The 12,685-nt window shown below is 37.7% G+C and overlaps 1 protein-coding gene across 2 annotated transcripts in view; it reads right to left on the minus strand.

The window, feature by feature from the left end:
- Window positions 1-12,685, minus strand: part of LOC149022251 (importin beta-like SAD2) — a 65,773-nt gene that overhangs the window by 17,576 nt on the left and 35,512 nt on the right. The gene's annotated exons all lie outside the window — the stretch shown is intronic.

Genomic DNA, 12,685 nt, shown 5'->3' on the forward strand with positions numbered 1-12,685 from the left:
ATAAGCCTGCAATTCTAGCTTTTCACTCCTAAAATTGCAGCCTCTTATTTATAGATATCAATAGCCTAGATTACAACTTAAGAAGCAAGTCATCTTGCCCTCTGAAAAAGGAAATAAAAAGTACAACTTATGGACAAAATTTTCTAGTAAAACTAACTCCTAAAATCTGTCCAAAATAGAAAGTACCGGAGAAAGAAAAATTCTGAAATTAATAACTAATAGAAAAAAAAAACTATGCTTTCTAGAAACTACCAAAACTTATGTAGCAAGATTTCTACATTAGAAAGAGCAGCATATCTAAAAAGGAAACAAGGAATAATGGCATAACACTGTTCATGTGAACAGTAATAGCCCAAATTTCAACACTGCCCCTCAAGTTAGAGTATACATATAGAAAACTCCAGCTTGCACAATAAGAATAAACTTGAAAGGTCGCACCAATCTTGAATTGTGTAGCAATAGTAGACGTTGATACACACTGAGAAAACTTCACCTAGGAGATAATCAACACCAACTTAAAAAAAATTTTAATTTTTCATGTCGAAAGAACCATCCTATAATGAGAACAATTGACGATGTTGAAGACAAACAAACTCCATAAGTATAGCAGGATCAAAGACACTATCCCCATAATGCCGGTAGTAGGGAGAAATATCCACACTAAATCTTCAAAATTACAACTCCAAAGTCCATATAAATGCTTCTCAAGAAGGCAAGTAGTAGGTAAAGTATGGGTAGATAAAAGGCACTATCCCACATAATGCCGGTAGTAAGGAGAAATATCCACACTAAATCTTCAAAATTGCAACTCCAATGTCCATATATAAATGCTTCGCAAAAAGGCATGTAGTAGGTAAAGTATGAGTAGGTAAAAGGCAATATTGATTACTGTGGACCGACTAAATAGGTAAAAGACAGTATAGGTTAATATCGACCAAATAGATAAAGTAGTATGGGTTACTATGGACCAAGAAGATAGGTAAAAGACAGTATGGGTTACTGCGGACTCAAGTAGGTAAGGTAAAAGACAGTATGGGTTACTGCCGACCAAGTAGGTAAGATAAAAAACGGTATATGTTACTGCGGACCAAGTAGGTAAGGTAGTATGTGTTACTACAGACAAATAGTTAGGTAAAAGACAATATAGGTAAAGGTAGGTAATGATATTGTTGTAGAATGCCATAAGTTGAGGACAAAGATCTTCACAAATAATATTCATCAGCACATCTTGAGTAGATAAAGAATAAGGTATCATTCTCCCCCTCACGTGTAGCATTACACGTGGACAATTAACGGCATCCAATACTCAATATCCAGTTTAAAAAGATCCTAAGAAATATACTTTCCAAGTTCTCCTCATGGTATGGAATGTTGTAATGTGGTAAATATATAGCATCAGTGGTAAATATAGTACAATGGCAAGGAGTTATGGTATAGATGGGATTTAATAAAAAGAAAAATATGGACAAGGAGGGAGAGAAGCAGGTTCAACTATGGATAATCAAGAACAATAAAAAAAAAGCAAAATATGTGTAGGACCAAAGGTGGGTGGAAAAAAAAAATTTGTTAAAAACAACAGTAGTCAATGGAATAAAACCTAGCTGATACTAAATTCAGGTCTGTGATGTTGGAAAAAAAAATCGTAGAAGAAATAGAGTAGGCACAAGTCTTTATGGAAAAAAACTTGCAGAAAATTAATTCCACCCACGAAATAGGGAAACAGTTGCCCAGGGATTCGCATAAGACATTGTATAGCATCGCAAGTTACAAACCAGTAGTTGAGATGTAAACACAACCAAATAGGTAAATCTCAATACTCATCATATAAAAAGGAAACAGTTGCCCAAGGATTAAATACTAGATAGATCGAACCTTAGGCTGCGTTTGTTTGCAAAGGTGGGGTGGGAAAAAGGGGTGGGAAAAAAAACATGTGGACCCCATGTGCAGTGGGGTAAGGGAGAAGGAAAGGAAAGGAAAGGGTTTTGTGGAAAAGTAATAGTGGTGGGTCCCACTTTTTACTTTTCCAAGCTTTCCCACAAAATCCCATCAAATATGTGGGGTTTTAAAAAGCAATGGGGTGGGAAAATTGGGCTGCCACCTCACCTCTCTCACTTTCCCACCCCAAGCAACCAAACATTCTACAATTTTGGGATTTAAGGGAAAAGTAAGAAATCTACACTTTTTTCAAGAATTTCCCACCCCACCTTTATTCCAGCAAACAAACGCAGCCTTAGAGAAGACCTGAAAAAAACTTGTGTAGGAACTGAAACATACAACCAATTTTCATCTGGATTCCCTGGGGTGTTAGTAGCATGGATAGGTATTATTTGAGTCATTCATAAGTCATCAAAGAAGCAAACGATATAAACTAGTAGCCACCCCAAATAAATCTTCAGCAACCAGCAAAAGATCCCACGATTTGTAGTATAAACTCATGAACCAGCAGCCCAGAACTTGAAGAAGAATCATGAAATACATTCTGCAGAGTGCAGAAAAGAATAGGGTAGAACAAAAAACTGATCTAAATAGCACATTATTTGCAGCAGCAGGTGGTTGGCGCACCGAAACTTGAAGAAGAATAGCAGAAAAATTCTGCAACATAGAATCAAATAGGTGTTTACGGAGAAAAACAAATCTGCAGAAGGATGTAAAATTGCAGAAAATAAAATATCAAAGTAATCAATCAAGTTATGGGATAAATAAGAGGTAAGTAATAGAATAGATCAGTTTATATATTCATTTGATTTAACTATAAAATAAGTACAGCAGTAGGTGGCTGTGCACCAAAGAGAGGAACACTGAAAGAAAACTTCAAAAGAGAATACTTGAAAACAACACTGTTTTGATTAAAAAAGCTCCGATGCCATGTTAGAAAATAAATTTTAATCAACCAAAACAGTGCAATAACAAAAAGAACTGAGAAGAAGAATTGATAGGAATCACATAAGCCTGCGATTCTAGCTTTTCACTCCTAGAATCGTAGCCTCTTATATATATATATATATATATATATATATATATATTATATATATATATATATATCAATAGTCTAGATTACAACTTGAGAAGCAAGCCATCTTGCCCTCTAAAAATGAAATAAAAAGTACAATTTATGGACTAACTCCTAAAATCTGTTCAAAATAGAAAGTACTGAAAAATGAAAGTTTTGAAATTAGTAACTAATAGAAAACAGGAACTATGCTTTCTAGAAACTCCTAAAACTTGTGTAGGAAGATTCCTACATTAGAAAGAGTACCATATCTAAAAAGGAAACAAGGAAGAATGGCATAACACTGTTCACGTGAACAATAACAACCCAAACTTCAACACTCATCATATGCCTAAGACTTGAAAACAACATCCCTATTTAATTGTTTTCACCTTTATATTTGATGCACTTCCATCTTGTAAGACCATAAACAAAAAATTCCCTCCTCTTTCAACCGAATCAAAATTTTGGCTTTTAGGTACAAAAACCCTGAAATTCCCAAGTTGATTAAGAGCTCCTATTCTTTTGATCACTTCTTATGTGGGTAATCACATTGTAGTTTTAGTCCTCCCCACTGCATAATCTAATACCTGCAATCACCATTCTCTCTTATTTCAAATGATCAAAAATGACCAAACCTAATCTTTTTTTATTTCAAAATTGGAACTTAAGAATCACCTAGGAGCCCTCCATATTTTTTCTCATCATCTATGTCCTATTCTACATTTGATATTTGTAATTTTAAAAATTACTAATATCCTAAAATGTGTGGTCTTTGTATCTTGACAGGTTAAAACTCACAGCCGAAAAATCCGTCTGTCAGAGGGGTGCTTCACGGGATGACCTTGCCAGGGAAATACATCCCCGAACCCTTGGGAGGCATATTGAACAAGGGAAAACCGTCAATCATGTTGCCCTTGGTCAATTTCCCATTGTACCTCTCTTTAGAGACGTGGGTTGGTCCATTGCTTAAAGCTGATGAGCCTACCTTCCCCAGATTTGTCACACACTTCTATCCCAACCTAAGGCATGAGCATGAGGGAGAGGACCTAACTATCACCTCCTACGTCAAAGGGAAGGACATTCAACTCTCTATTCCTATCCTCTCCATCCTTCTTGGGATCACTATAGAGGGTGACTTCCGATTTTGGACCTACAAAGACCCCATACCCAAGGACATTAACATAGATGAAATCTATAGTTGTCTTATGAAACCCGGAGATTGGCCCCAAATACTACAGATCCATTAAACAAACAATGTTTCATGACCAAGCTAAAGCCATCAGCCACATCACCTAGTTAAACATTCTGCCTAGGAAGGGGCACCGGACTGACCTCACCTCCTTCCAGGTCTATGAAGCCCATTGTGTTCTCTTTCATCAATCCCTGTGTCTTCCATTCATCATTCTTTCATACATGATTCAGACTGCTTCGACTGGGAATATGAGCTTACCTTATGGTAGCCTTCTTACTAGGATCTTTCGACATTTTGGAGTCAGCTTCACACATGAAGACTCCCTTCCTTCACCTCCTTCCCATGACAAGATTGGAGCCCATCCTTCCCCGCAGAAGGCCAGCCACAGATGCAGCCCGACATTAAAGAGCAGCACCAGCAGCAGCTGCCCCACAAGACATGGATGTTGAAAGTGCACAGGCCAGACTACAGTTTCAGCAATTTGACACTCACATCTCCAGCCTTCAACAGCATTTCAATCACCGGTTTGATGCACTGGAGAACCTCGTGCATCACATGATGACTGAACTTAACATTCCCCCATGCCTCAACCAACTCTTAACGATGCTGGTAATGAAGAGGTTGGTGATGATGACGATGATGAGGATGCCGAGGATACTGAAGCCAATGATGAGGATGATACTGAAGATGTGATGCTGAGCAATCTTGACAGTCTAGTCTAGGTGTCATTTTTTTGTGTTTTTCCATGTAAAGACTAAATGTTTTCTTTTTGAAACACTTTGTTGGCTTATATACTTGTCTGCACATATTGTGCATGATTTCTTTATCTAATGTATTGTGCATACTCTCTTAATCAATGCAAATCAGTTTTTTCTATATTATCTCCTTGCTTCCTATTGTCATTTTATTTCTCGTGCTTGAGTTGAGGGGGGAGGCCATATTAAGGGGAAGCATTCCATGCTTTTCATCTTTTGTTGATGACAAAGGGGGAGAAATTTGATAAACAAGTGATGTTTAACATAATGATCTATGTTTGGGGGTATTTAGGGTACTTCATAGAGTTATGCTTTTTCCAAGGGCATTTGAGGTACTTTATGGCCAAAATTCAAAATGATGCATAAGTGATGATTTTACTGTCTATAATGATTATTCATATGCTATATCACTCATGTGTTTGTCATCATTAAAAAGGGAGAGATTGTTGGGACATGTCATGTTAGCATTGTCACATCAACCTCCATTAGTTTTGATGATAACAAACATGAATTACTAATGTCTATATTAAGTTGTGATTATCTAGCTCATTACAAAAGCAAGTGGACCAAATCCAACTCATTGGATCAAACTCACCGAATGCTCAAGCCCAAGTCAAGATCAAGTAAACTTGGACAAAGAACCAAAATCAAGATGAGCATCAAGATCAAAGCACAAGAAGATGCAAAAATCAAGTCAAGTTCAAGACTTAGAAGAATTCAAGATTTAGGACACCTCCACATGCACTCATATGAGATTGTACTTAATTATACAAATATCATGTCATTAGACTGGCCTAAAACATATTAAGGTGTATGAGGCTTAGGGATGGCTAGAAATCCCCAAAAACCCCTTAAAGTCCCTGAATTCCCATCTTTGCTTATGTGTTATAGATGGATCTATGCTTGTGTTACAGATGGGACGGTCGTCCTGTCACAGAAAACCCAGACAAACTTTCTGTCTGGATTAGATGGTTGTCTGTTTTGTACAACTTAAGCCCAACGGCTAATTTTTTAAACGGATCTCCGACTGATTCAGACAGACCTCCGTCTAGACTGAAAACTGGAAGAAAGGTTATATCCGTCGGGAGGTTGGGCCAAGCAATTGATTGCCATCTTTATATAAACTCAACCACCCCCATTTAAGAGTCTATATCTTTGCCTATTGAGTATTTACTACCTCACTACTCTCAAGCTCTCAAATTGGTGAAAAAACATTGATTACTTGCCTTCCAACTTCACTTAACTTTGAAGGACATTCCAAAGTTGTCAAGCAAGCTCATTCGAGTAAAGTTTGAAGTGATTGAAGCCATTGGTACTTTATTAGTGGTGCATCCCTTCCTTTGAGCATTCATTCATCATTGCATCACTCACACAAGGGGTAAAGTGTCACACCCCTTGTTAGGTAATATCTTTCAATTCTTCAAATTGTATTGTTGTTCAATTCTAATCTAGGTTCATTAGAATTGGTAAAGGTGAAGGGTGCTCTTGCCCTATTTAGAACAAAGATTGTAAAGGGTGCTCATACCCTATTTAGAACAAAGATAACATAAATTGTAAAGGGTTTGATCTCTACCCATTATATTTAAAGAGAATCACTAATGGAATACTCTCTTGAGGCCAAGGAGCGAAAGTAGACTTGCAAAGTCGAACCACTATAAATAATTGTCTTGAGGTTGATTGCATTACCTTAATATCATTAAAATATACAACTTAACTTGTATTTGCAATTAAACCGAAGATTTAGATAAATCCACTAATTGCAACCTATTCATCCCCTCTAGGTTGCCTTAATAGAATGTTATGTACTTAAGTAGTTAAGTTTATTGTGTACTTCTTGATCAACTCTACATTGATGTTATGTACTTTGAAGCAAGGAACAAAATTTGACCAAAACAAGAATTTTGACCTTGCAAAAGGCCGAAAATTCGATCTTTCGGTCGAAACTGAACACTTTTTTCTAGAAACTGGAACTTCAATTTCAGGCCTCAATTTCGGGCCTCATATGGACTCAAATTGATTTGGATTCTAGCATACTCCCTATTTCAAACATAATAAACACAACGGAACTAGTATTTTGCAAAAAAATAATAATAAAATAAAAAATTATCATTCAAGTATACTAACAAATGACTGGTTTCGATGAGTGCAAACTGTATTGCATACAAGCATAGAATCATCAGCATACATGAATTGTTTGATATAATGGTTACATATACAACAAGTCAACAAAATAATATGACCGACTAGATCAAGTGATGGTGTCTCACATATATTAAGTTGAAGCTATATATTATATATACATAAAATAAAAATACAAAATTTTAAAAAATAATTATTAAAATCAGAAAATAAAAAATTGTAGCAAATATTAAAAAGAAAAGTTTAACAAAACACAATCATAGATCATAGTCCTAGGCTAAACATATATTAATTTCAATGCAATATAAGATCATTTAAGGTACGAACACAACCAAAAAAAAAGGGGAAGTTTGGAACTATTGAGTATGGCTCATGCTTCACATTCTATTGTTGCCGGAGTTTCCTTTGTAGATGTTGTGGCTTAAAAGGTGTTTGGAGGCAAAAAATGAGCAAAAGAGGTGTTTGAAGGCAAAGGAGTCGTGGAAATTAGGTGAAAATGGGATAGAAATCAACAAAAACTAAGAAAAAAACAAGTTGAAATGGTCAAAATTTCCGCCGAGATGGCCGAAATTTCGGTCGAAATCTCCAAAATTTCAGTTTTTTCTGAAATAATTGGAATTTCGTTTCGTTTTTGAAAAATGCAAATATTTCGACCGAAATTTCGACAATTTCGGTCAAATTTACTTATATGCTTTGAAAACATACCTACATTTATTTCTTTTTCAAAAAAAAATGCATGGCCCAATGTATTCTTTATACTCTAATTATCTTAAATGCAGAATCCCACCCCAAAACACTGTCGAAACTTGCACAAAAAAAGTCCTTAGTTTCCTTTAAATTTCCCAAGTTTCCACCTAAGTTTCCCATTTTTACCTAGTCGAAATTTGAGTCTCCCTCGAATTTTTTCTATGGCCCCATCACAAATCAAAATCTACTTAAGCCAAAGATAGGTCTACATGTTTACCAAGTTAAACCCATCTAACATGGAGGCACAAAATATAACTAAAAAAAGCAAGGTAGCGTATTTTTCCTAAACAAGGAGTAGTTACTCACATGATCGAAATGACTTCTTTGTTACTAATAAACATAATATGAAATTTCACTGATTCGCCAAAGGGTGAAAATAAATCTCCATCAAATTAATCTTGTACATTATCCCCGTAAAATCTCACTGAGACGGTCGAAATTTTGACGAGATTATGCCAACCGTCAAAATTTGATTGAGTTGCCTTTGTAAGCGAAATCAAATCAAAATTTCACTCATTTTGAGCAAAACTCAACCAGACCTTCTCTAAGATTTTTCAGCACCAAGTCCAACTTTTGTGATCTTGCAGTCGATCTTCGTCATTTTTCATGGATCTTGCTGGTACCTTCTTGCATGGATCTTGCTGGTAAACGCATGCATCATGTGGATCCAACATCCTTTAAGTCAGCTCTTGGAGTTTCATTTCTAAGTATATCATTCTTCCCCAAACTATATTTTTTCAAAATGCATGTCAGAAAGTTGCTGATGGGGATGGAAATATATATATTGAACACCATGAGCCAACATACGAACTCCTAGTGTCAAAAAAATTTCTTTTGCATAGTGGATTATTTTTTTATTTTCAGTGTCAAGAAATGCATTTTCATACACATAAAATGTAAAAAAACATACATGATATATGTCTTGTATGGTGATGGATTAAATATATGTTAGACTCCAGGGCCCAATCTAAGGTCTCACGGAGTAAAAACCACCCAATAAATAATTTACCATTCAAAAATTAGCAAGCTATTTATAAAAATTATAAATAAATATGAAAAATAGGGAAAAAGTTTTGAAAATTATAAAAAAATATGAAATGGCTCTCTATGTGTTTTTGAGGTGTTGTCCATATGGTTTCATCATAGCTCTAGCTATGGCCAGCCAATTTTATTGCCAAATAAAATTTTTTTTTAAAATCACTTATCTTTGAAAATATAAATGGGCAAGGGAAAAATTACTAACTAGGTACATGATTGTTTCTTTGTCTTGAAAAACAATTTGGTTTTTATCCAATGACTTGTGCAATCATTTTGTGCATGCAAAAGTGATCATGTCTAGGAACAGGAGGCATTCAACATTATAGATGTAGGCGGAAGGTGGTTCATAAACTAATCATGGCAAAGAGCAAGGATAGGCTGTTGTTCCCAGGGTGGGGTGATCTACTACACACCCATTGATGGTAATAAGGCAAAGGAACAGAGTAAATTCTGTGGCCGGAAGTTGATGGGAGGTGGCATTAGTAGGTTTTAGGCACACCTCACCAACTGTTCAAAGGATGTTCAGGTGTGCAATAATGTTTCAGCAAAGGTCATGAAAGCAGTCAAAGAGTTGATAAAAGGGGGAAAGGAAGAAGGCAAAGAAGCAAAGAGTGGCTAGAGAACTAGATGAGGCCGTAAGGGGGTCTTCCGCATGCACCGTTGATTCTGATTCCAATGAGGACAATGTTCATCCAGCTGATGTCCACAAAGCAAAGGAGGTCAAGGAGTTGAGGCAGGCCATGGAAGAGGAAAGGCATCTCACCATCAAGAGTAGGATAAGGCCAGAGGCAGTGGAAGAGTTGGTCCCTCTAGAGTTGCAATAGTTGCACCATTTGCATCAAGTGGTGTATCTGGGATGTTCAGGAGGTCACAGAGTCAGAAGGGTGCTCCTTCTCCCTCATCAGATTTTCCAAGGCGAAAGGATCCAATACTAGAGCAAGATCCCGATGTTTTCAAGAAGAAAGGGGCAAATCAACCCAAAATCTCAAGAGCATGGAAGAACATGAAGGGCAAGGTGAAGGAAGCAGTGGCTAAATGGGAATAAAATATGAGTTAAGGAAATCCAAGTCTTGGTCTTCTTGGGAGGGCCATGATGGCATAATATGAACTTCAGTTTCCAGCAACAATCTTCAAGCTCCAACAACATCCAACAATTACAATAGCCTCTCCCACCTTCCCACATAAGTACAGCCCCTCCCCCTCCCCATTCCAGTTCCCTCTCCTCTAACCCACACAAGCTTCCCCCACCCTTCCCCTCAAGCACAAACATCCCCAGTCCCCTTCCCAACCCTCCAGCTCCCTTAGAACCACTCCCCTTTCCATTTTAGTTAGACCCCAACCCTCCCCTAACCTTAAACCCTAGGTACAGTCCTTCCCCCTTGCCTTTTCCCCCTCTCTTATTCTTTTCTAACCCAAGGTAGCTTAGGAAACCCATAACCCTAATGGCAGAATTTGTCATGACCATGGATGATGTGAACCCAATCTTAGGATTAGGGTTTCTTGGGCGAATTCCCTAAATTGAGGGTTGCTCAGAATCCTCTAGCAACTAAATCTAAAATCCTATGGATGGGATGGACAACATGGTGAGATAGTTATGATTTGTAGGGAGGACAAGGAAACAAAATTGGATCCAGCTGGGTGGGTAGGAAAAATTAGGGTTTTACCAAATTCCCTTGGGATGATCTTGAAAGGCAAAATTTTACCCTAGGGTCGGCAAGAAAAGGGATAGTTTGGTTTGTTTTGGTAAGGTTTAGGGAAGATGTTAGGGATATGGAAAAGGGTGGGTGGGTTTCTTGTATTCTTGGATGGATCTTAGGCAATTAGGCAATCTTTCTTGAATCTTTCTTTTCTTTGCTTTTCTTATTCTTCTTTCTTTTCTGTTTTTCTGATCTGCCACAAGTCAGAAGGGGGTGGGGAGCCCATAGAGAAAAGCAGGGGGATGGGGGAGTCATAGGGTGGAGAAGGTATGGCGGAGGGGCTGGGATGTGTCGCAGGGTGTAGGGAGGATCTAGGGTTCTGGAACGGGTAGGCAAGAGGGGAATGGGGGCTTTCACGGAGGGGGGTGGGGTTTCCTAGGTGCGCTAAAGAGAAAACAGGGTGGGCAGGGGCTGCGATGGCTATGGATGAAGGGGAAGGGCCTCGGGAGTGCTGGTAATTGGATGTTGCTGTTAGACAAGAAAGGTTGCTGGTTTGTTGTAGATAGGTTGCTGCAATTGAATCAAGGAGCTGAAAATCCACCGTGGCCCTCCCAAAGAGAACCACAACCTGTTTCCCACAAGTTAATCTTCAATCTTCATTCAATGCAAACTAAATTTCACAATGATAGAATGGTCTATTTATAGCCTTGCATCAAGAAAGCAAAAATCTAAGACTTAGATTCAACTTAACTGGGGATTACTTTATAATTTGCGATACCCCTTAGAATTAGAAACAACCACATAAATTAAAAGACCTCTCCTTGAAATGAAAGACCTAACTTTCTATAAGAGTCCTACTTTAAAGGAAGACTTCTTAGAACTCAAAAACTCAACTACCAACTCAGACTAAGACTTTTAAACAAAACTAGACACTGAAAATTAAAATTAAATTTCAGTAGCTAATTAGGCCTAAAAATTGACCAATATGCCCCTTTTAGGGGTTTGGCCAGCACTACGTATGCCACCTTGGAGTGGCCTTGGGGCCCACACCATGGTTGTCAAAGCGTCTGCCTAGGCGGCAAGGCAGCTTTTCAACCACCTTGTTTTAAACTGCTTAATTGAGGTGTCGTTTTTTCCCCGCTTTGTCACCTTGTGCGCCTTGTTGCTGCCAAAACACTGAAGCAGCCGGTTTTTTTACATTTTGTACATAATATTTTTTTTCTTCATTTTATTCTTTAAATTAAAATTTATTCTACAAAGCTGCATATAAATTTAATCGTTAGTCCTTTTGGAATCGAGAATCAATGAATAATTAAATGCTTGATTTTATTCTTGAATGCTTTTTTTTATGAATGTGATTATTGAATGTTTGTTTACTTTATCATAAAAAGTAATTGTATTGAAAAATAGTTTAATAGCAATTGTATTGAAATATTTTGACCCAACAACTTTGGTTGCATCATTGCCGCTTCATCGCCTAATCGCCTAGGCAGAGCCCCCAAACGCTTTGGTCGCCTTGCCGCCTTGACAACCAAGGTTTTGGCCAAGGTGGGCCCTTGTTCACATCATTGGATCACCTATAACTTCCAAACCCCAATTCCTATTAGCTCACCCTTTTAGGATTAGCATCCCCAACCCTTCTCCCACCCTCGACCCCAACCCCAGCGCAATCCAAGAATCCAAACCCTTTAGGTCTCTTGAAACCTAACTTAAACCAACTGGGACTCACCTAAACTTATTAGAGTTATCCTGAAATTACAGAGCACTAACTACAGTCCCTTCCTAAGCCTAACCAAACCCTAAAACAGCATCCTTTAAAGCTCTATCCAGGCATTCCAGATCTGAAATTCAAACCCTAGAATTTCCTATAAGACAACTGGTTCACGGAGAGAGGTCTAGGTCATAATCCTATTATTCCAAACCCTAGAATTTTGTTTGCATCACTAGGTGCCTCCTAGTTAAAATAAAAAAGTGAATATAAACATGAACATGAGGATTTGAATCGGGATTTGTGCTCGATTTGTGTTACAGCTACAAGTCACTAGTCACTATGAGGTTAGATCAAGCCCTCAACTCTTTGTATGATATAAGGACAGAAGTAGAAAAGTGTCCTGGACTGTAGTTGCAGAAATAAGAATTCCTAGGTAGCTAATCCGTGGATGAAGGCAAGCTCCCACAGGGTGTT

Source organism: Hakea prostrata, chromosome 3, assembly GCF_041222555.1.
Source record: "Hakea prostrata isolate BN-2017 chromosome 3, UWA_Hpros_2, whole genome shotgun sequence".
NCBI lineage: Eukaryota > Viridiplantae > Streptophyta > Magnoliopsida > Proteales > Proteaceae > Hakea > Hakea prostrata.